Here is a 22,103-nt window from a genome sequence, read left to right on the forward strand (position 1 = left end):
GAGGGAATAACAGTAACCTCTATTTTGTGAGGACCTGCAATGGCATTTATAAACCCATATAGTAAACAAAAACTGATGCTCTAGAGATACTCCGTAGCTTCCTTATGATCACATATCCTTTCCTGAGCCCAGTTCATATTTCTTCCTTTATCAGTTCATAATGCTACTATCTCGCCTAGGTCAGAGAAAGCAAGGAGTCATGAGTGATACCACTCCCTCCCACATTTTCCACATTAGATGTTACCAGTCTTGTTCTCCCCTGAGTCCTAAGGACCTTACTTCTCTAAGGACCCATTGCTATGATCACTTCTTACTCGGTCTATGACAATAGCCTTGTAACTGGATTGCTGGCATTCCTCTAATTTTCTTCCATTTCTTTCTTGATTCTACCTCACAGAAGCCACAGTGATAATCTTTTTTCTCCCCCAGCGTATGTCTGATCCTTTGGCCTCTACATGAACACATTCAGATGGCTTTTGGTTGCTGTTAGATTCTTTAAGGGCCTAACAAGGCCTTGCCTCATCTTGAGTTCTGCTCTCTCTGTCTTTGTGTCCTCCGTTTCAGCCTTTGCTGATTTTATTTTATTTTTTTAAGATTTTATTTATTTATTCATGGAAGACACAGAGAGAGAGAGAGAGAGAGAGAGGCAGAGACACACACACAGGCAGAGGGAGAGGGAGAAGCAGGCTCCCTGCAAGGAGTCCGATGTGGCACTTGATCCTGGGTCTCCAGGATCACACCCTGGGCTGAAGGCGGCACTAAACCGCTGAGCCACCCAGGCTGCGCAACCCTTTGCTGACTTTAGCGCAGTCTCTCCAGTGTGCTGTGCTTTCTCCTGCCACCTGCTCTTGGCACCTGCTGCTTATGCTCTGCTTTGCCACCTTTACCCTCCTGTTCTTATGTATCTACCTTTCTCATTATCTCCTTTTTCACCCCTGTGATTGTGTCACCCCCTCTATTGGGATCTCAGATTGCCATCACTACTCTAACTTGACTTCTTTATTGAACATTTCTTTAGTTAGTATCTGTCTTTCCTGTATTATTCCATGTTGTTGGGATTGGGTTTGCTCTTGCTCGCCATTGTATCTTAACTATTATAATTTTTAGTACACGATGACACCATTCAGTAGATATTTGTTGTCTAGATCATATACCTGAGTCTTGAAATTAAGTGCAAAAATCTCTTTTTCACCATTATCCTAAATTGCACAGAAAATTCATGTATTTTCTGTTGTTTTCATTAGTGCCTATTGTTCTGATTTTGCAACAATATTATTTTAAAAACAAACACAATCTTTCATCTCTTATCATTGCTGTCCTTATCATCAACCTTTTCCACTTTGCTCTGCTAGAGACCACATTTGAAAAAATTTTGTAGTGGGCCCAACACTGAGCCACAGAGAAGTTGTTTAGGTTTTATCAGAGAAGAGGTTTGGTCACAAGGATAGTCAAATGCTGGGACAGGTTTCTTGGACCTTGTGGCTAATTGTGTGTGGCTAGTGTAGTGCACATGATCAAGAATTAAATATATGTTTTAGATTTCAAAATAGAGGTGGTATTTTTGGAAGCTCAAGTGCTTAAAAGTATGATGAAAATATATTAAGTTGGCTGAATAAAATTAGCAAAGTTTTAATAGCATCTTCCAAAAAAATAAACATTTGTCTGTAATTCATGCCTTAATTCATTTTTTTTAATTTTTATTTATTTATGATAGTCACACATACAGAGAGAAAGAGAGGCAGAGACACAGGCAGAGGGAGAAGCAGGCTCCATGCACCGGGAGCCCGACGTGGGACTCGATCCCGGGTCCCCAGGATCGTGCCCTGGGCCAAAGGCAGGCGCCAAACCGCTGCGCCACCCAGGGTTCCCTCCATGCCTTAATTTGAATATCACATACCTAAGAATGACACATAAGCCTGTGCCCTATTGGAGAATAATCTGGAGTTCTGCCTATAATTCCTACCATTGTTCCTTTTCTAGCAAAGGCTTTAGGGAAGGATCAGGATGTTTATACCTCCTGGCATAATATACATGACCTAATAGAGCTGTAGGTAGAAACACTGGAAAAGTAAACTTAATATTATGCAGTTTAGATATTATAAAAAAACAACAAACACTGTTGAATAGTCTTCTTAAAGAGGTTCTACAGACTAAAATGAAACAAAGCACATTTCCTGTGCTTCTGAAGAGTTTAATATTATCTATATAGCAAAAGGATGACAAGGATTAATTAAAATGTTCCCGGATATTTTAGACATGGAAATATTTTAGTGAAAAAACGCTACCAGTTGTTTGTCAAAGCCAACATTAGAGTTTATTTTTATTAGATAGTAAGAGAATGTGGAATTAAAAACTGCCTGGATTTTGGTTTAATGATAGGTCACATCTCTCAGGCTTCTTATGACATCAGAAATATCTACTTTGCTTTTCAGTGTTTAAGATGAGGTTTTCTTAATTCTGTTATTCAGCACAAGTGATTTCTTCTCTTTCCTTAGGGCATGATAACTTGTATTATGTTTATTTTCTTCCTCCAAGAAAACCGTCACTTATAAAAGAGTGACTTACTCTTGTTCCACAAAAACTTCAATCTCCAATAAGTTAGCTTTACTTCTCAGAATTAAGAAACAAAGACAACAAGTCAGAAATCAACATAAGGACTTAAATCATCTGGGAGTGAATGCTTTGTTTTACTTAATAAGATTTTAATATGGTTTAATTGAATTCCATTGGTTTTTCGAGTCTTGTTCTTTTTTTTTTAAGAGCCTTTGTTAGATAAATTTTGATCCATTCTGCCTATTTAGCTGCTGGCTTTCTAGTGTCACAGTGGTATATGATTTAATAGGAGAGCAGAAATAGAGTTTGTCAGCTGAGTTGCTGAAGTAGGATGTATTTCATCTGAGATTTTTCTCTCAACTGAAACTGACAATGATTCATTCAGGAGGCAGTGCGTCAAAAGATTGTTGACTTTGTCGTGTAGGTACAAGACAGTTATATGAATAACTGAAATGTGCGTATACTTCTAGTTATTTCATAAAGTTAAGTTTTGATGAGTGTTCTTTTCAATAAACTTGGTGATAATAATATTGGTTCTTTATGAACTATGTGGTTTTTGATTGTGAAAGAGGTAGGTAATGTGGTACTTCCCATAGGATGGATGTATAAGGTGAAGGCTAACATCACATTCAATTATTATTTTTTTTTAATAATTTATTTGAGGGACAGAGAGAGCATGAGCTGGGGAAAGGGCAGAGGGGGAGAGAGAGAGGGAGAGAGAATCTCAAGCAGAGGTCCCCACTAAGTGTGTAGCCTGAAGCAGGGCTGCATCCCAGGACCCTGGGGTCATGACCTGAGCTGAAGTTGGATGCTGAACTGACTGCCAAGCACCCCTATGCTGTCTTTCTTTATGTATCACTTGTTCTCCTTTGTCTTTGCCAATTAGCTTTATTTCACTTTGAAAAATAATTCCTTGTTAGTCTTTTGGTTTTAAATGACTTTAAATTAATTTTGAAAATGTATAGTATTGGTTTCCTTATTTTCTTCTTGTAACAAAATATTGTGATTATTTTAGATTCCTAATAATGCAATGTATAAATGATAATTGGTAGTAGAAGTAACAGAATTCAGAAAGTTTCTTCTAGCTAGGATGTCATATACCAGAAAATAAGAGACAAGCATATGAATCATTTTTTCTATGATTTGTCATGGGTTTAAAAGGCATTTTGTGTCTCTTCTCTTGATAGTAATCAGATGTTTAGAGATTGTAGGCTAGCTTTTTAATTTTTACTCTAAGTTTAACAACCATTTATTGATCCCCTAGCGAAAGTGTCTCTACAGTCCCACTTTTGTATTATATACAATTCTAATGTACTTGGTTGTCCAGTTTTAAACTGGAGTATAATAAAAGCTAATTAGAAGTGAGGAAACAGACTACCATAAGAAGAAATGCTTATAGCAATGAGAACTGATGGCTAGCTTAATATAGAATGGAAAGAATGAGATGGTTGAGAGTAAGAACTAAAAAATCATGGATATATTGGTTGAGGTAGCTAGCATAGAAGCAAGCAGCCCTCCAGAAGGTCATTCCTGAAGTAAAATATATATTAACTGTCCTAGTAATTGTACTGTATTATCAGGAAAATATTAAATTAAGTTCTGTATAATATGTTTTAAAAGGCAGGAACGTTTATAATACTCTCTGGGAAATTTCCTTTCAAAATGACTGCAACAAGAAATGTTTTTATGCTTAAATGGAAAACTCTTAACTAATTGGAAATTAAACTGTTCAGAAAAACTTGTTCTACCAGTTTATAATAATGATTGTATTCTAAACATCAGTCATAATATGACATCGCTCACATTATTATCAACTGTCAATCATTTTCTAATAAAATCCTGACTTCTCTCTTTTCTTCCCTTGAAAATTCATTCCAGAGGTTTAGCTTTGACTCTGATGGAAGGTGATAGGTGTTCCAAAGGAACGTTTAAAATAGAAGAAGCTTTGACATGCTCACATACTTAAATTCTGATTTGGAAGAGTTGTTGGTAAGGGAAAGAAAAAGACTAATGATGAGGGAGAAGAGGAAGAAGTCACAGAGTGCCATATTTAAGCAGACTGCAGAGCCCATTGTATCTAAACTATATGAAATAGGGTTGAGGTCCAGTGGACAGCAGGGCTAGTTTATACAGAAGCACATGTGCCCTCCCAGTATAGAAGGAGGGAAGAAGAATGAGCCAGGTATTTGCTTGGTGGGGGGATTGTAGGTTGGGTGATAAGAAAATGGCAAATTCCTCTGATTTTTGAGGTCAACTACTGAGAGCAAGAGGAAAATTGATGGCATGTCCAAGGCTTGATGGTGATCTTCTGAAATTGCCACAGTGGAAAAACGGGAGGTTTTAAAATTGTGTTGACGAGCTGGTTTAGCTTAGGAGTTTATAGTGAAGCTAATTGCAAAATTGAATGACTTTTCTATAACATGGCAGCCAGGGGATAAGACCACAGAAGGAAGATGCTTGGTTGTGTTCAGATTGAACTATACTAAAATAATACTATTGGATTTGGTCATTGAAACAGTGGGCTGGAGCAGGAGTAGTTTTATTATATTATTACGTTAATTTTCAACCATGGTATTATACAATTTTCATTTGAAATATCTGAATTTCATATTCTGCTTTACACTGTTTTTGCAGTGGTTAAAGATAGTCAAAAAATAATATTATCTTGGAATATTCTTGAAAAAATGTACAAGCAGAGCCTCTGAACAAAAGCAGCTTGTTAAAAAAAAAGCAGCTTGTTACTGTTATTTGTAAAGGTTAAATCTGTATGAATCACTTTTCAATCAGAGAAAGAGAACTAACTAAAGACACACAGACACGGGTTTCTTATAGGGATTTGAACTTACACAGCATGGGACCTAGGTAAGCAATCTTTTGAAGACTCCCGTGTTTGTGTGTTTATGTCCAAAGGCAAGCACGTGGGAAGGAAAAAGGAAGTATAGAGAAGGAGTGAGAACAAACTGGAGCCCTGTCGAGGATGGACAGGACACACATGTTTGTCTTATTGCGTGTTGACCTTAGTAGTGGATATCCTGTAGACTAGGCCAGGAGCTGAACACACATCTGGCCCAGAGCTTGGAGATGCCAAGCAGGTGGAGGGAATGGTGGAGCAGTTGCAGACCTAGCTGCTGTGTTGTGTAGGAGGTGAGCAAGCTATGGATATGTGGACCGTGTGTGCTCAAAAATGGCGGCTCCTTCATTTCTGTTTTCCACGCCCACCAGAAACACACAGAAAAGAGAATTCTGGTAAGCGTATGTCAGTCGTCAGACTGACGGTAACCATAGTCCATGTCTTTTTATTTGGGCGCATCTCCTAAAAATGTATTTAATGTCCAAAAACTGGAAAGAACTCAAATACAAAAGCTAACCTTACACATAAAGGAGCTAGAGAAAAAACAGCAAATAGATCCTACACCCAGGAGAAGAAGAGAGTTAATAAAGATTCGAGCAGAACTCAACGAAATTGAGACCAGAAGAACTGTGGAACAGATCAACAGAACCAGGAGTTGGTTCTTTGAAAGAATTAAAAAGATAGATAAACCATTAGCCAGCCTTATTAAAAAGAAGAGAGAGAAGACTCAAATTAATAAAATCATGAATGAGAAAGGAGAAATCACTACCAACATCTAGGAAATACAAACGATTTTAAAAACATATTATGAACAGCTATACGCCAATAAATTAGGCAATCTAGAAGAAATGGACACATTCCTGGAAAGCCACAAACTACCAAAACTGGAACAGGAAGAAATAGAAAACCTGAACAGGCCAATAACCAGGGAGGAAATTGAAGCAGTCATCAAAAACCTCCCAAGACACAAGAGTCCAGGGCCAGATGGCTTCCCAGGGGAATTCTATCAAACGTTTAAAGAAGAAACCATACCTATTCTCCTAAAGCTGTTTGGAAAGATAGAAAGAGATGGAGTACTTCCAAATTCATTCTATGAGGCCAGCATCACCTTAATTCCAAAACCAGACAAAGACCCCACCAAAAAGGAGAATTATAGACCAATATCCCTGATGAACATGGATGCAAAAATTCTCAACAAGATACTGGCCAATAGGATCCAACAGTACATTAAGAAAATTATTCACCATGACCAAGTAGGATTTATCCCTGGGACACAAGGCTGGTTCAACACCCGTAAAACAATCAATGTGATTCATCATATCAGTAAGAGAAAAACCAAGAACCATATGATCCTCTCATTAGATGCAGATAAAGCACTTGACAAAATACAGCATCCATTTCTGATCAAAACTCTTCAGAGTGTACGGATAGAGGGAACATTCCTCAACATCTTAAAAGCCATCTACGAAAAGCCCACAGCAAATATCATTCTCAGTGGGGAAGCACTGGGAGCCTTTCCCCTAAGATCAGGAACAAGACAGGGATGTCCACTCTCACCACTGCTATTCAACATAGTACTGGAAGTCCTAGCCTCAGCAGTCAGACATCAAAAAGACATTAAAGGCATTCAAATTGGCAAAGAAGAAGTCAAACTCTCCCTCTTCGCCGATGACATGATACTCTACATAGAAAACCCAAAAGTCTCCACCCCAAGATTGCTAGTACTCATACAGCAATTCGGCAACATGGCAGGATACAAAATCACTGCCCAGAAATCAGTGGCATTTCTATACACTAACAATGAGACTGAAGAAAGAGAAATTAAGGAGTCAATCCCATTTACAATTGCACCCAAAAGCATAAGATACCTAGGAATAAACCTAACCAAAGATGTAAAGGATCTATACCCTCAAAACTATAGAACACTTCTGAAAGAAATTGAGGAAGACACAAAGAGATGGAAAAATATTCCATGCTCATGGATTGGCAGAATTAATATTGTGAAATGTCATTGTTACCCAGGGCAATATACACGTTTAATGCAATCCCTATCAAAATGCCATGGACTTTCTTCAGAGAGTTAGAACAAATGATTTTAAGATTTGTGTGGAATCAGAAAAGACCCCGAATAGCCAGGGGAATCTTAAAAAAGAAAACCATATCTGGGGGCATCACAATGCCAGATTTCAGGTTGTATTACAAAGCTGTGGTCATCAAGACAGTGTGGTACTGGCACAAAAACAGACACATAGATCAATGGAACAGAGTAGAGAACCCAGAAGTGGACCCTGAACTTCATGGTCAACTAATATTCGATAAAGGAGGAAAGACTATCCATTGGAAGAAAGTCTCTTCAATAAACAGTGCTGGGAAAATTGGACATCCACATGCAGAAGAATGAAACTAGACCACTCTCTTTCACCATACACAAAGATAAACTCAAAATGGATGAAAGATCTAAATGTAAGACAATATTCCATCAAAATCCTAGAGGAGAACACAGGCAACACCCTTTTTGAACTCGGCCTCAGTAACTTCTTGCAAGATACATCCACGAAGGCAAAAGAAACAAAAGCAAAAATGAACTATTGGTACTTCATCAAGATAAGAAGCTTTTGCACAGCAAAGGATACAGTCAACAAAACTCAAAGACAACCTACAGAATGGGAGGAGATATTTGCAAATGACGTATCAGATAAAGGGCTAGTTTACAAGATCTATAAAGAACTTATTAAGCTCAACAGCAGAGAAACAAACAATCCAATCATGAAATGAGCAAAAGACATGAAGAGAAATCTCACAGAGGAAGACATAGACATGGCCAACATGCACATGAGAAAATGCTCTGCATCACTTGCCATCAGGGAAACACAAATCAAAACCACAATGAGATACCACCTCACACCAGTGAGAATGGGGAAAATTAACAAGGCAGGAAACAACAAACGTTGGAGAGGATGCGGAGAAAAGGGAACCCTCTTACACTGTTGGTGGGAATGTGAACTGGTGCAGCCACTCTGGAAAACTGTGTGGAGGTTCCTCAAAGAGTTAAAAATAGACCTGCCCTATGACCCAGCAATTGCACTGTTGGGGATCTACCCCAAAGATACAGATGCAATGAAATGCAGGGACACCTGCACCCCGATGTTTATAGCAGCAATGGCTACAATAGCCAAACTGTGGAAGGAGCCTCGGTGTCCATCGAAAGATGAATGGATAAAGAAGATGTGGTTTATGTATACAATGGAATATTCCTCAGCCATTAGAAACGACAAATACCCACCATTTGCTTCAACGTGGATGGAACTGGAGGGTATTATGCTGAGTGAAGTAAGTCAGTCGGAGAAGGACAAACATTATATGTTCTCATCATTTGGGGAATATAAATAATAGTGAAAGGGAATATAAGGGAAGGGAGAAGAAATGTGTGGGAAATATCAGAAAGGGAGACAGAACGTAAAGACTGCTAACTGGGAAACGAACTAGGGGTGGTAGAAGGGGAGGAGGGCAGGGGGGTGGGAGTGAATGGGTGACGGGCACTGGGGATTATTCTGTATGTTGTTAAATTGAACACCAATAAGAAAAATTAAAAAAAAAAGGATAATTTACTATCCGTAGTACTATGGTTAAAATATTCTGACACAAGTAATTCAGAGGGATGAGGGTTTCTCATCTCTTTCTTCACAGCTCAGTCACTTATCAGGAAAATGCATCTTTATGGATTTGGAAAGAACCGAGAGACATTAATACCAATGGTCCTATTATTATGTGAAGGATTCTTCCCTGAGATTCTTCCCCTGTTTCAACTGACACTGAAACACTGTGAACTCTTTGGAAGACAAATGTCAAGGAAATACGTGTTATGCATTGCTAATTTTAAATGCACTTGCAATATGGTGTCTATTATAATAGAAGTAGTTTTATCTGGAAAAAAAAAAAGAAAGAAAACAACAAAGAAGTCATGTCTCTGTCTAACATGACACAGTTATCCCACTTAAAACCAAAAACATAATGATCCTTTCTCCAGAACAGAATACAAAGCTGCTCTTAACATTTATGTTAGATGGTAAAGAGATGAGAGAGGGAAAGAGAAGAAAAAATTCTGGTTAATATTTAAATGTATATTCATATATATGTATCAAAGTAGTGAAGAGGTATTATAGTGATTACAGTATTAATTTCTGAAGCTGGTTGTGTGGTTTTAGCTCACCTTTACAGCTGCTCTGCTGCGCTACATGCTCCACATTCCTTTTATCCATCAGTACAATTCAGCCAGTTGTGGTTCCTTGCCTGGCAGGGTGGACCCAAACCTTCATTTGTTAGTGGCCCTGCCTTCATTCGAGTTGTAGTTGATCATTGATTTCATTCCCGGGCTGTGAGAGTACCAAGATTTGCCCTAAAAGCTCTCTTACAAGTCACACACCCCCTTGCCTCTGTTACATAGTGCCAACCCAGTCTGCCTTTAGTCAGAATCCGTCATTCCAACCACTTGTAGTAACTACCTTTTTTGCCTTTGGGCAAAAAAGGATGGATGATTGGATGGAATGAGGAGCCAGAGCAGCCGAGTGGCAGTCTAGGTGTCAAGTGCAATGAGTCTCTGTTGTGTCCCTTGGTAGAGATATTAGTCCCTCTGGAACTAAGGCCTGTGTACCAGTATGGCTTGAAGTCATGGGGACAGGAAGCATAAATTTTGCTAGTGTATCAAACGCAGTAATACTGAGATGGGTTACTCCTGTTTTCCCCTAGATTCCCAGATGTGTGAATCCTGGCAATGGGGGGAGAGAGAGTGTTAGAGTTTGGGTGTTTATTTAGAGCACATGGTTCAACCTGGAGGACATTGCCCTAGCCCCTGAGGCCACTCAGCTGGCATTTCTCATTAAGTCTAGAAAAGGCCAGTTTATAGTTCTGATCAGCCAGCTACCTCAGGATCCTGGGGAACATGATGAATTAAATGGAGATGGACCATTGCCTGGTGCTCATTGTTGCATGACGAAGGCAGTGGGCCTGGACCTGTGAATTCAGTGGGCTTGGATTCATGGCCACATTGTATTTGCTGTGAAATTACTTCCTTGGTCACAGGAATGAATGTGTGTGATACCTGGATGATATAAGTCCAGACATGGTAGTTTTGGCCAAAGTATTGCATGCAAGGACAGCAAATCCCCCCATATCCCAAGTGTCTGTTCTAGTAAGAACAGGGTGCTTCCCCATCCATGATGGAAGCAGCCTCCAATGTACCCAACCTGTAACCAAAGAGCTGGCCCATCCTTGTAAGTAGTCGTGCCATATCAGGGGTGCAGTGGTGATCTCTATTGTTGGCAGATTGGATATTCAGCAGTGGCGATAGCCAGATCAGCTTTGATAACTAGTGGGTCATGATACTGAGCCCACACATAACTTCTTCCCTGCCTGGCTACCCTGTTCATAACCTTATTTGGAGCAAGGTAGGAGGGCTAGTGACATAAATGTTTTCACCAAAGCCTCAGATGTCTTCTTCTTCTATATCAGTTTGGAGAGACCCATCCACATATTTCTTCCCCAGACCTCTTGGTTGCTGATTCTCTGACTGTGTTCTGTACAGATCCCTGCCCAAACTGTTAGCCAGAGTTCAGGAATCAGTTGGGACCTGTAGCTCTGGCTATCTCTCCTTCCAGGCAGAACCAACAACTAGATGCCCTGCTGAGTATTCTTCTTACTGAGAGGCTTTCCTTTTCACCACTGTCTCAGGGCTGTTCCAGTATGGACCCCGAGGACTGGGGCTGTGCACTTGGGGGTGGTGCCTGCGTACCATGAAGAACCATCTCTTTACTTTAAAAACGTTAATGTATAACCTATATTTAAATTTTTATAGTATTTGGGATCTTTTGGTTTTTTTTGTTTGTTTGTTTTTGAGATCCAGGATCTGACTGTTTGTATGTATGTATGTATGTATGTATTTATTTTTCATTGGAGTTCAATTTGCCAACATATAGCATATAACACCCAGTGCTCATCCCGTCAATGGCCCCCTCAATGCTTGTCACCCAGTCACCCCATCCCCCCAACCTCCCTTTCCACCACCACCCCTTGTTCATTTCCCAGAGTTGGGTGTCTCTCATATTCTGTCACCCTCTCTGATATTTCCCACTCATTTTCTCTCCTTTCCCCTATGATCCCTTTCACTATTTTTTATATTCCCCAAATGAATGAGACCATATACTGTTTGTCCTTCTCCGATTGACTTACTTCACTCAGCATAATACCCTCCAGTTCCATCCACGTTGAAGCAAATGGTGGGTATTCGTCGGTTCTAATGGCTGAGGAATATTCCATTATATATAGAGACCACATCTTCTTTATCCATTCATCTGTCAATGGATCCCGAGGCTCCTTCCACAGTTTGAATATTGCAGACATTGCTGCTATAAACATTTCGCTACATCTGTATCTTTGGGGTAGATCCCCAAAGTACAATTTGCTGGGTCATAGGGCAGGTCTATTTTTAACTCTTTAAGGAACCTCCACACAGTTTTCCAGAGTGGCTGCACCAGTTCACATTCCCACCAACAGTGTAGGAGGTTCCCCTTTCTCCACATCCTCTCCAACATTTGTTGTTTCCTGCCTTGTTAATTTTCCCCATTCTCGCTGGTGTGAGGTGGTATCTCATTGTGGTTTTGATTTGTATTTTCCTGATGGCAAGTGATGCAGAGCATTTTCTCATGTGCTTGTTGGCCATGTCTATGTCTTCTTTGGTGAAATTTCTGTACATGTCTTTTGCCCATTTCATGATTGGATAGTTTGTTTCTTTGCTATTGAGTTTCATAAGTTCTTTATAGATCTTGGGTAGTAGCCCTTTATTTGATATGTCATTTGCAAATATCTTCTCCCATTCTGTAGGTTGTCTTTAAGTTTTGTTGACTGTTTCTTTTGCTGTGCAGAAGCTTTTTATCTTATGTCCCAATAATTCTTTTTTACTTTTGTTTCCCTTCATAGACATATCTTGTAAGAAGTTGCTGTAGCCAAGTTCAAAAGGGTGTTGCTTGTGTTCTCCTCTAGGATTTTGATGGATTCTTGTCTCACATTTAGATCTTTGATCCATTTTGAGTTTATCTTTGTGTATGGTGTAAGAGAATGGTCCAGTTTCATTCTTCAGCACGTGACTGTCCAATTTTCCCAGCACCATTTATTGAAGAGACTGCCCTATTCCAGTAGATAGTCTTTCCTGCTTTATTGAATATTAGTTCGCCATAGAGTTGAGGGCCCATTTCTGGGTTTTCTATTTTGTTCCATTGATCTATGTGTCTGTTTTTGTGCCAGTACCACACTGTCTTGATAATCACAGCCTTGTAGTACAACCTGAAATCTGGCATTGTGATGCCCCCAGCTGTTTTTTTTTTTTTTCTTTTTTTAAGATTCCCCTGGCTATTTGGGGTCTTTTCTGATTCCATACAAATCTTAAGATTATTTGTTCTAACTCTCTGAAGAAAGTCCGTGGTATTTTGATAGGGATTGCATTAAATGTGCAAATTGCCCTGGGTAGCATTGACATTTTCACAATGTCATTTCTTCCAATCTATGAGAATGGAATATTTTTCCATCTCTTTGTGTCTTCCTCAGATTCTTCCAGAAGTGTTCTGTAGTTTTGAGGGTATAGATCCTTTACCTCTTTGGTTAGGTTTATTCCTAGGTGTCTTATGCTTTTCGGTGCAGTTGTAAATAGGATTGATTCCTTAATGTCTCTTTTCCAGTCTCATTGTTAGTGTATAGAAATACCACTGATTTCTGGACATTGATTTTTGTATCCTGCCACATTGCAGAATTGCTGTATGAGTTCTAGCAATCTTGGGGTGGAGTCTTTGGGTTTTCTATGTACAGTATTATGTTATCTGCAAAGAGGAAGAGTTTGACTTCTTTGCCAATTTGAATGCCTTTTATTTCTTTGTGTTGCCTGATTGCTGAGGTGAGGACTTCTAGTACCATGTTGAATAGCAGTGGTGAGAGTGGACATCCCTGTTATGGTCCTGATCTTAGGGGAAAGGCTCCCAGTGTTTCCACATTGAGAATGATATTTGCTGTGGGCTTTTCATAGATGACTTTTAAAATGCTGAGGAATGTTCCCTCTATCCCTACACTCTGAAGAGTTTTGATCAGGAATGGATGCTGTATTTTGTCAAATGCTTTCTCTGCATCTAATGAGAGGATCATATGGTTCTTGGTTTTTCTCTTGTTGATATGATCTGTCAGGTTGATTGTTTTATGAGTGTTGAACCAACCTTGCATCCCGGGGATAAATCCCACTTGGTCATGGTGAATAATCTTCTTAATGTACTTTGGATCCTATTGGCCAGTATCTTGTTGAGAATTTTTGCATCCATGTTCATCAGGGATATTGGTCTATAATTCTCCTTTTTGGTGGGGTCTTTGGTTTTGGAATTAAGGTGATGCTGGCCTCATAGAATGAATTTGGAAGTATTCCATCCCTTTCTATCTTTCAAAACAGCTTTAGTAGAAAAGGTATGGTTTCTTCTTTAAATGTTTGATAGAATTCCGTTGGAAAGCCATCTGGCCCTGTACTTTTGTGTCTTGGGAGGCTTTTGATGACTGCTTCAATTTCCTCCCTGGTTATTGGCCTGTTCAGGTTTTCTATTTCTTCCTGTTCCAGTTTTGGTAGTTTGTGGTTTTCCAGAAATACGTCCATTTCTTCTAGATTGCCTAGTTTAGTGGCATATAGCTGCTCATAATACATTTTTAAAATCATTTGTATTTCCTTGGTATTGGTTGTCATCTCTCCTTTTTTTATTCATGATTTTATTAATTTGAGTCTTTTCTCTTTTGTTTTTAATAAGGCTGGCTAATGGTTTATCTATCTTATTAATTCTTTCAAAGAACCAACTCCTGGTTTTGTTGATCTGTTCTACTGTTCTTCTGGTCTCTATTTCATTGAGTTCTGCTCGAATCTTTATTAACTCTCTTCTTCTGCTGGATGTGGATTTTATTTGCTGTTCTTTCTCCAGTTCCTTAAGGTGCAAGGTTAGCTTGTGTATTTGAGTTTTTTTCCAGTTTTTTGAGGGATGCTTGTATTGCAGTGTAATTCCCTCTGAGGACTGCTTTTGCTATATACCAAAGACTTTGAATGGTTGTATCTTCATTCTCATTAGTTTCCATGAATCTTTTTAATTCTTGTCTAATTTATTGGTTGACCCTTTCATCTTTTAGCAGGATGCTCTTTAACCTCCACGTATTTGAGTTTCTTCCAAATTTCTTCCAGTGATTCAGTTCTAGTTTCAAAGCATTATGGTCTGAAACTATACAGGGGACAATCTCAATGTTTTGGTATTGGTTAAGACCTGATTTGTGACCCAGCATGTGGTCTATTCTGGAGAAAGTTCCATGTGCACTTGAGAAGAATGTGTATTCAGTTGCGTTTGGATGCAAAGTTCTGTAAATATCTGTTAAATCCATCTGGTCCAGTGTATCATTTAAAGCTCTTGTTTCTTTGGAGATGTTGTGCTTAGAAGATCTGTCATTTGCAGAAAGCGCTGTGTTGAAGTCTTCCAGTATAAATGTATTATCTAAATATGTCTTTACTTTGGTTATTAATTGATTGATATACTTGGCAGCTCCCACATTAGGGGCATAAATATTCATGATTGTTAGGTGCTCTTGTTAGATAGATCCTTTAAGCCTGATATAGTGTCCCTCTTTATCTCTTACTACAGTCTTTGGGCTAAACTTTACCTGATATAAGGATTGCTACCTCAGCTTTCTTTTGAGGACCATTTAAATGGTAAATGGTTCTCCGACCTTTCATTTTCAGGCTGGAGGTGTCCTTAGGCCTAAAATAAGTCTCTTGTAGACAGCAAATAGATGTGTCTTGCTTTTTTAATCCAGTCCAACAACTCTGCGTCTTTTGATAGGATCATTAAGCCCATTCACATTCAGAGTAACTATTGAAAGATAGGAATTTTAGTGTCATCATAATACCTATTCAGTCCCTGTTTTTGTGAATTATTTCTTTGAACTTCCTCTTTCTTTTACGGAGTCCCCCTTAATATTTCTTGCAGAGCTGGTTTGGTGGTCACATATTCTTTCAGTTTCTGCCTATCCTGGAAGCTCTTTATCTCTCCTTCTATTCTGAATGAGAGCCTCGCTGGATAGAGTATTCTCGGCTGCATGTTCTTCTCGTTTAGGACTCTGAATATATCCTGCCAGCCTTTTCTGGCCTTCCAGGTCTCTGAGGAGAGGTTGGCTGTTAATCTAACAGTTCTCCCCTTATAAGTTAGGGATCTCTTGTCTCTTGCTGTGTAAGGATTTTCTCTTTATCTTTGGAATTTGCAATTTTCAGTATTAAATGTTGAGGTGTTGAACATTTTTTATTGATTTTAGGGGGGAATTTCTCTATCTCCTGGATCTGAATGCCTGTTTCCCTCCCCAAGTTAAGAACGTTTTTAGCTATGATTTGTTCAAGTATGCTTTCTGGTCCTCTGTCCCTTTCAGCACCCTTCTGGAACCTCAATTAAACATAGATTTTTCCTTCGGAGGTTGTCATTTATTTCCCTTAACTTTTCCTCGTGATCTTTTAATTGTTTTTCTCTTTTTTCCTCAGCTTCCTTCCTTGCCATCAACTTGTCTTCTATGTCACTCACTCTTTCTTCTACCTCATTAAGTTTGGACCTCTCGTTTGGATTGCATCTCATTTAATTGATTATTCATTTTGGCCTGGTTAGATCTTAATTCTGCAATCATGAAGTCTCTTGAATCCTTTATGCTTTTTTCCAGAGCCACTAGTAGCTTTATAATTGTGCTTCTGAATTTGCTTTCTGACATCAAATTATAATCCGAATCCTGTCACTCTGTGGAAGAGAGTACTGTTTCTGATTCTTTCTTTTGTGGTGAGTTCTTCCCTCTAGTCATTTTGCTCAGTGCAGAGTGTCTAAAAACGAGTTGTACTAGGTAAACAAACAAAAACAAAAACAAAAAACAAAGAAGGGAATCCTCTCGTTCTATATACTGTAAATCCCTCGACTTCCCCTGGAGCTTTTCAGCGCTGCTGGTTCAAGAACTTGCTTTTCCTCTGTCTTTCCAGGTAGTCTTCTGGGGGAGGGGCTGCTGTGCTGATTCTCAGGTGTGTGCACCTGGGGGAGCTGCCCCGCCCCTGCCAGTCGCTGGGCTCAGTGGGAGCTGTTTTTCTTGTGAGCCCCCTGTTCCCTGGCATTCCTGACCCTCCCAGGCGCAGGGTGACACCAGGAGGAAGAACCCCACTGGTGGTGGCCAGGTCTCCAGCCCTGGAAGAATGTGGTGTGGATTTTTAAAGTTCCCGCTTCTCTGGGGCTGGGCTTTTCCGTCTTGGAGGTTTTGGCCGCCCAGGCTTAGCCCGGCTCCTCGCAGGGGCCCTTCCCCTCCGTCGAATCTTTCTCTTTCGTTGTTTCTGGGGGCTTGCTGTATGTACGGGAGGGAGGGAGGGAGGGAGGGTGGAGGAGAGGAGAGAGAGGGAGGCGGAGGAAGGCCGAAGGAAGAAGGAAGGAAGGAGGAGGGGAGAGGGAGGAAGGGAGGGGAGGGGAGGGGCGGGGGGGAGGGGAGGGGAGGGGGGGCGGGATGGAGGGGGTAGGTGATGGGGGAGGGGGGAGGGAGTGGACGGGTGGCGTGAGGGGTGGCGATTTTTTTCAAAACAGAGAAGAGGGAGCGTTGTCGTCTTTATTCTTTCTGTCTTTCTTCTTCTTTCTTTCTTTCTTTTTTCTTTCTTTCTTTCTTTCTTTCTTTCTTTCTTGTCTTTTCTTTCTTTCTTTCTTTCTCTTTTCTTTTCTTTTCTTTTCTTTCTTTTCTTTCTTTCTTTCTTTCTCTCGCTCTCTTGCTCTCCCTTCCTTCCTTCCCTTCCTTCCCTTCCTTTTTTTCCCATCTTCCTACCTTGTTAGAAACGCAAACTCTTCTATCTGTAGCATTTCAGCTGTTCTCTCTTTAAATCTCAGGCCAAATTCGTGGGCTTTCAGGATGATTTGAAAGTTATCTATGTAAGTTGGTGGGGACAGGTGACTTGGGGACCCTACTCTTCCACCACCTTGCCTTCCCTGACTGTATTTGTATGTTGCATTTGGCTATTATGTATCCACCATGTTAGACTCCCCAAGAGCACCTTCGCTTCAGACACCAGTTCAAGTTCAGGGATCCCCAAGGCCACCCTTTGGTTTGGTATTTTGCTATGAGAAGTCACAAAATTCGCCCAAAGCTGTTATACTCACACTTAAAGTTGATTACAGTGAAGGAATGCAGGTATGAAGTCAGCCCAGGGAAGAGGCGCCTAGAGCTGAGTGTAGGAGCTTCCAAGCGTCAGGCTTCTGTTTGTCTTCTCCTAGTGAGTGGTGGACAGCACCAACTTCTTCTAGCACTGACGTGTGAAATATGCACAGAGGATCTCCACTATGGAAGCTTACCTGAGCCTGAGCCTGAGCCTGAACGTGCAGGGTTTTTAGTGGGTTTTGGTCATGTAGACTTGGTTTATGTGAGAATGACTTTCATTTCCAGCTACTCCTGAGGTGGAGCTGATCCTGGCTGGCCCCAGGCCTGCACCATTGTTAGCATAGACTATCTGGTGTGACACAGGGCCCCCAGGCAAACAAAGCCAGTCTTATCAGGCAGGACTTTCCCAGGGTTTCAGGATTTCCTTCAGGAGACAGAGGGCAAAGGCCTTATGTCTCTTTGGGTAATGTTAATTTTTTATTTACTAGCTTTTACTGAGATATAATTCATTATGGCATACAATTCATCCATTTAAAGTGTACAATTCAGTGGCTTTTAGCATACTTACAGATATGTGTAACCATTACCACCATCAATTTCAGAACATTTTTATCACCTCAGGAAGGAACCATGTAACCTTTAGCTGTTCCCCGCCAACTCTTTCAGCCCCTTCGATCCCCACCCTAAAGAGACCCACAGATGTATTTTCTCTCTTTGCAGATTTCCCTGATCTGGATTTCACTTATAGGATCGTCAGTTTTTGTGATCGGTGTCTTTGACTTAGCATGATGTTTTTACAAGCTCCTGTTGTAGCAGGCGACTGTGCTTCATTTCTTTTTTGTAGCCTCCTAATACTGTGTTGTAGAGATTTCACACATTTTGTTGATCTGTTCGTCAGTTGGTGGGCATTGGGACTGTCTGTCTTTGGCTGTTATGATTAATATTGCCTATCATAAAGATTTATGTAAGCTTTTTGTTAGACATATGTTTTCATTTCTCTTGGGCGTATATCCGGAAGTGGAATTATCAGGTCATATGGTAACCCATATGTTTAATTGTTATTTGTTAGTCTATATTTGTTTGAGAACTACCAGACTGTTTTCCAAAGAAACTGTGCCATGTCACATTTCCACCAACATTGTGTGAAGGTTCTGATTTCTCTATCCTTGTCAACACTTACTATTATCTGAATCTTGCATTTTGACCATCTCCTGAGCTTCAAGTGGTAATTTCATTGTAGATTTGATTTGTATTTCTCTGTGCCAATTGGGCATTTCTAGACATTTCTGTACCCTTGGAGAAATGTCTGCCTCAGAACCTTTGTCTAGTTTTATTTTTTATTATTATTATTTTTTGTCTAGTTTTAAATAAGGTTGCTTGTTTTTGTGTTTTTAGTTTTTTGTTATTGCATTGTAGAAATTCTTTATATATTTTGGATACATGATTTGCAAAGATTTCCTCCTATTCTGTGGGCTGCCTTTTCACTCTGTTGACAGTATCCATTGGTGCACCAAAATCTTTGAGTTTGATGAAGTCCAGGTTATCTATTTTATTTTTGTTGCCTGTGCTTTTGTTGCCATAACCAATAAATCATTACTGAATTTAATGTCAGGAAGCTGTCCTCTATGATTTCTTCCAAGAGTTTTAGAGTTTTACTTTTTAGGTTTAAGTCTGAGACCTGTTTTGAGTTAATTTTTATATATGGTATAAATTAAGGATTCAACTTTTTTTTTTTTTTTTTTGCCATATAATTATCCAGTTTTCCCAATACCATTTGTTTAAGAGACTGTCATTTCCCCTTTCAGTGGTCTTGGCATTCTTGTTGAGAATATTTTGACCATTTATGAGAGAGCTTATATCTAGGCTGAGTGTCCATCTTTATGATGTGTTATGCTGTTTTGGTTCTTGTCACTTTGAAGTAAGTTTTAAATTCAGGAAGTGTGAGACCTCAACTTTTGCTCATTTTTAAGATTGTTTTATCTGTTTTTAGTTCCTCGAGATCCATCCAATATGAATTTTATGATGGATTTTTCTATTTCTGCAGAAAACATTGGGATTTTGATAGGCATTGTGTTGAATCTGTAGATTACTTTTGATGATCTTCCTCCTTTTATGTCTCTTATTGTGGTAATTTTACCACATTTTCCTGATTTGTTTGAAAAAGAGATTCTCAGAATTTTAAAATTCATGGTGTATGAACTTGAGCTTGTCCATTCCATCAGCTTTCTTTAGGATTCTACCTAAATAATGAAGAGTCTTATTTTCATTCTCTTTTCTTTCTTCATCTCCTTTCTGCCAGAAAGTTTTTGCTTTTTCCCCTTCATAGACTCACTTCTCCACTCTGTTAACATTCAATGCATGAAAACATTTTATGTTGTCAAATATAGGAAGATGCTGTCCTGAAGGTCACAGAAGATGTGTACATGGTTAATAAATTAAAAGCACTTAGGATCAAAGTCCAAATAGAACATAATGGGAAAAATTCAAATAATTAGAGGGTATAGGAGAGGGAAATTGTAGTTGTGTTGAAAAATCAATTTTGTATTTGAAGAATTATGCAGATTTAAGAGGCAAGACTGTACTCTATTTAATTCAAAACTATGAATAAATCAGAGAAGTTTGACAACATCTGTGGAACATAGACTTAAAGAATAGAAGTACTGTCTTCCATATAGAAAAGATTTGACTTGAGTTGATTATAATCCCTGATCACTCATGAACTGGTTTTTAATAACAGCGTTTTTATAACAATATGTCATTTGAGGCACCAGGTACATGTGGAAGTACATATTCTCCTACTGATATACTTTAGAAAAGATAAATACCCACTGTATTTATGTCTGTTCTCTGGTAAGCACCTTCACTCAGTTGGGTGTATTTATTCTAGATGAAATTTAAGGTTTATTTGTTTTTTTTCCCTATTTCTCTATGCTGCTTCGTAGACTATATTTAAATTACACCCTTTTTATCCTTTATTTTTTAATTTATTTTTAAAAAAGATTTTACTTGTTTGGTAGAAAGAAAGAGCACAAGCAGGGGGAGCGGCAGGCAGAGGGAGAGGGAGAAGCATGTTTCCCGCTGAGCAGGGAGCCTCCATGCAGGGCTCAATCCCAGGACCCTGAGATCATGACCTGAGCTGAAGGCAGACCCTTAACCGACTGAGCCACCCAGGCATCCCCCTTTCTGTCTTTTAAAGATGGATTTTTTAGAAAGGCTCACTGTATGTCATATACTCTTCATTTTTACAGTCATATATACCTGTGGTGAATTCCTGCTTCTGTCTCATAATAGCTATGATTTTTTAAATCTAACAATTACATGTTAGATTTAGAGGATGACAATTTCTAAGTTGTAGAGATGTTTGGATGAGAGAGTAATTTACATAAGGTTTCTGTTAGTACCTAGCACGTGGTTTGTCACTCTTATGAAAATAATTAGTGACTGTGATATTTTTAAAAATGTAATGTGTTATGGTTGAGATAAAGGTCTGAAGGTAAAATAATTGTAAATCTGGGCAGTTCATATAAATAGACAAACATGAAAGAATGCAGACATTCATATATATGAGGATTAATATGGAGAAAAATAGAAGAAAAAAATAAATTATAGACAAAGACACTGATGTGCTCAGAGAGACACATTACTACTAATAATTATTATCTGGTTTCTGATTTTTACCTGGTTCTATCAGTAATGACATTTTATTCTTTTTTTTTTTTTTTTTTTTTTTTTTTACTTGAAGGTGGATGTTGACATCATTGCTTTGGGGCCTCTCTTGTTTTCTCACATAAGTGTTTGGTGCTGTAATTGTCCTTCTAAGTACTGTTCTAGCAACATCCCATAAATTTGCCTGTATTTTATTGCACTTCAAAATACTTTCTGATTTTCTTATTTATTTATTTGATAGATACATGGGTTATTTGGAACTGGGCTGTGTAATTTTCAAATACTTGGCAGTTTTCCAGATGTGTTTCTTTTGTGATTTCTAATTTAGTTCCATTGTCTTTATATACTTTACATTACCTGAATTCTTTACAATTTATGAGGACTTGCGTTATGATCAAGAATATCATCCCTTAGTAAATGTTCTCTGTGCTCCTAAGAAGATGTGGATTCTGCTGATGTTTGATAGAATTTCTGTCAATGTTAGGTCAACTTTGTTGATAGTTTATTCAGATCTTCTGAACCTAATGATTTTCTCCTTGTTCTTTCAGTTATTGAGAAGGGGGTATTTAAATCTCTGACTGCCATTGTGGATTTGTGTATTCCTTCTGCATTTCTATCAAGTCTTTGCTTCATATACTTTGAAACTCAATAATTAGGTGCATAAATTTCAATACCGTTAGGTCCTCTTGATGGTACTTCTCTTTTGGTACTTAGAACTTAGTCTAATGGAAGAAAAACACAAGGTAATGAGCAGTTATGATATAATGTGCTCCTCATGAACCTGGTGAACAGTACCAGAGGATCTTGGGAGATCCAGGAA

The 22,103-nt window shown here is 39.0% G+C and overlaps 1 protein-coding gene across 2 annotated transcripts in view; it reads left to right on the forward strand.

Annotated features, from left to right (window-relative positions):
- Positions 1 to 22,103, forward strand: part of CWF19L2 (CWF19 like cell cycle control factor 2) — a 147,669-nt gene that overhangs the window by 103,691 nt on the left and 21,875 nt on the right. The gene's annotated exons all lie outside the window — the stretch shown is intronic.

The sequence above is a fragment of the Canis lupus genome, chromosome 5 (genome assembly GCF_011100685.1).
Source record: "Canis lupus familiaris isolate Mischka breed German Shepherd chromosome 5, alternate assembly UU_Cfam_GSD_1.0, whole genome shotgun sequence".
NCBI lineage: Eukaryota > Metazoa > Chordata > Mammalia > Carnivora > Canidae > Canis > Canis lupus.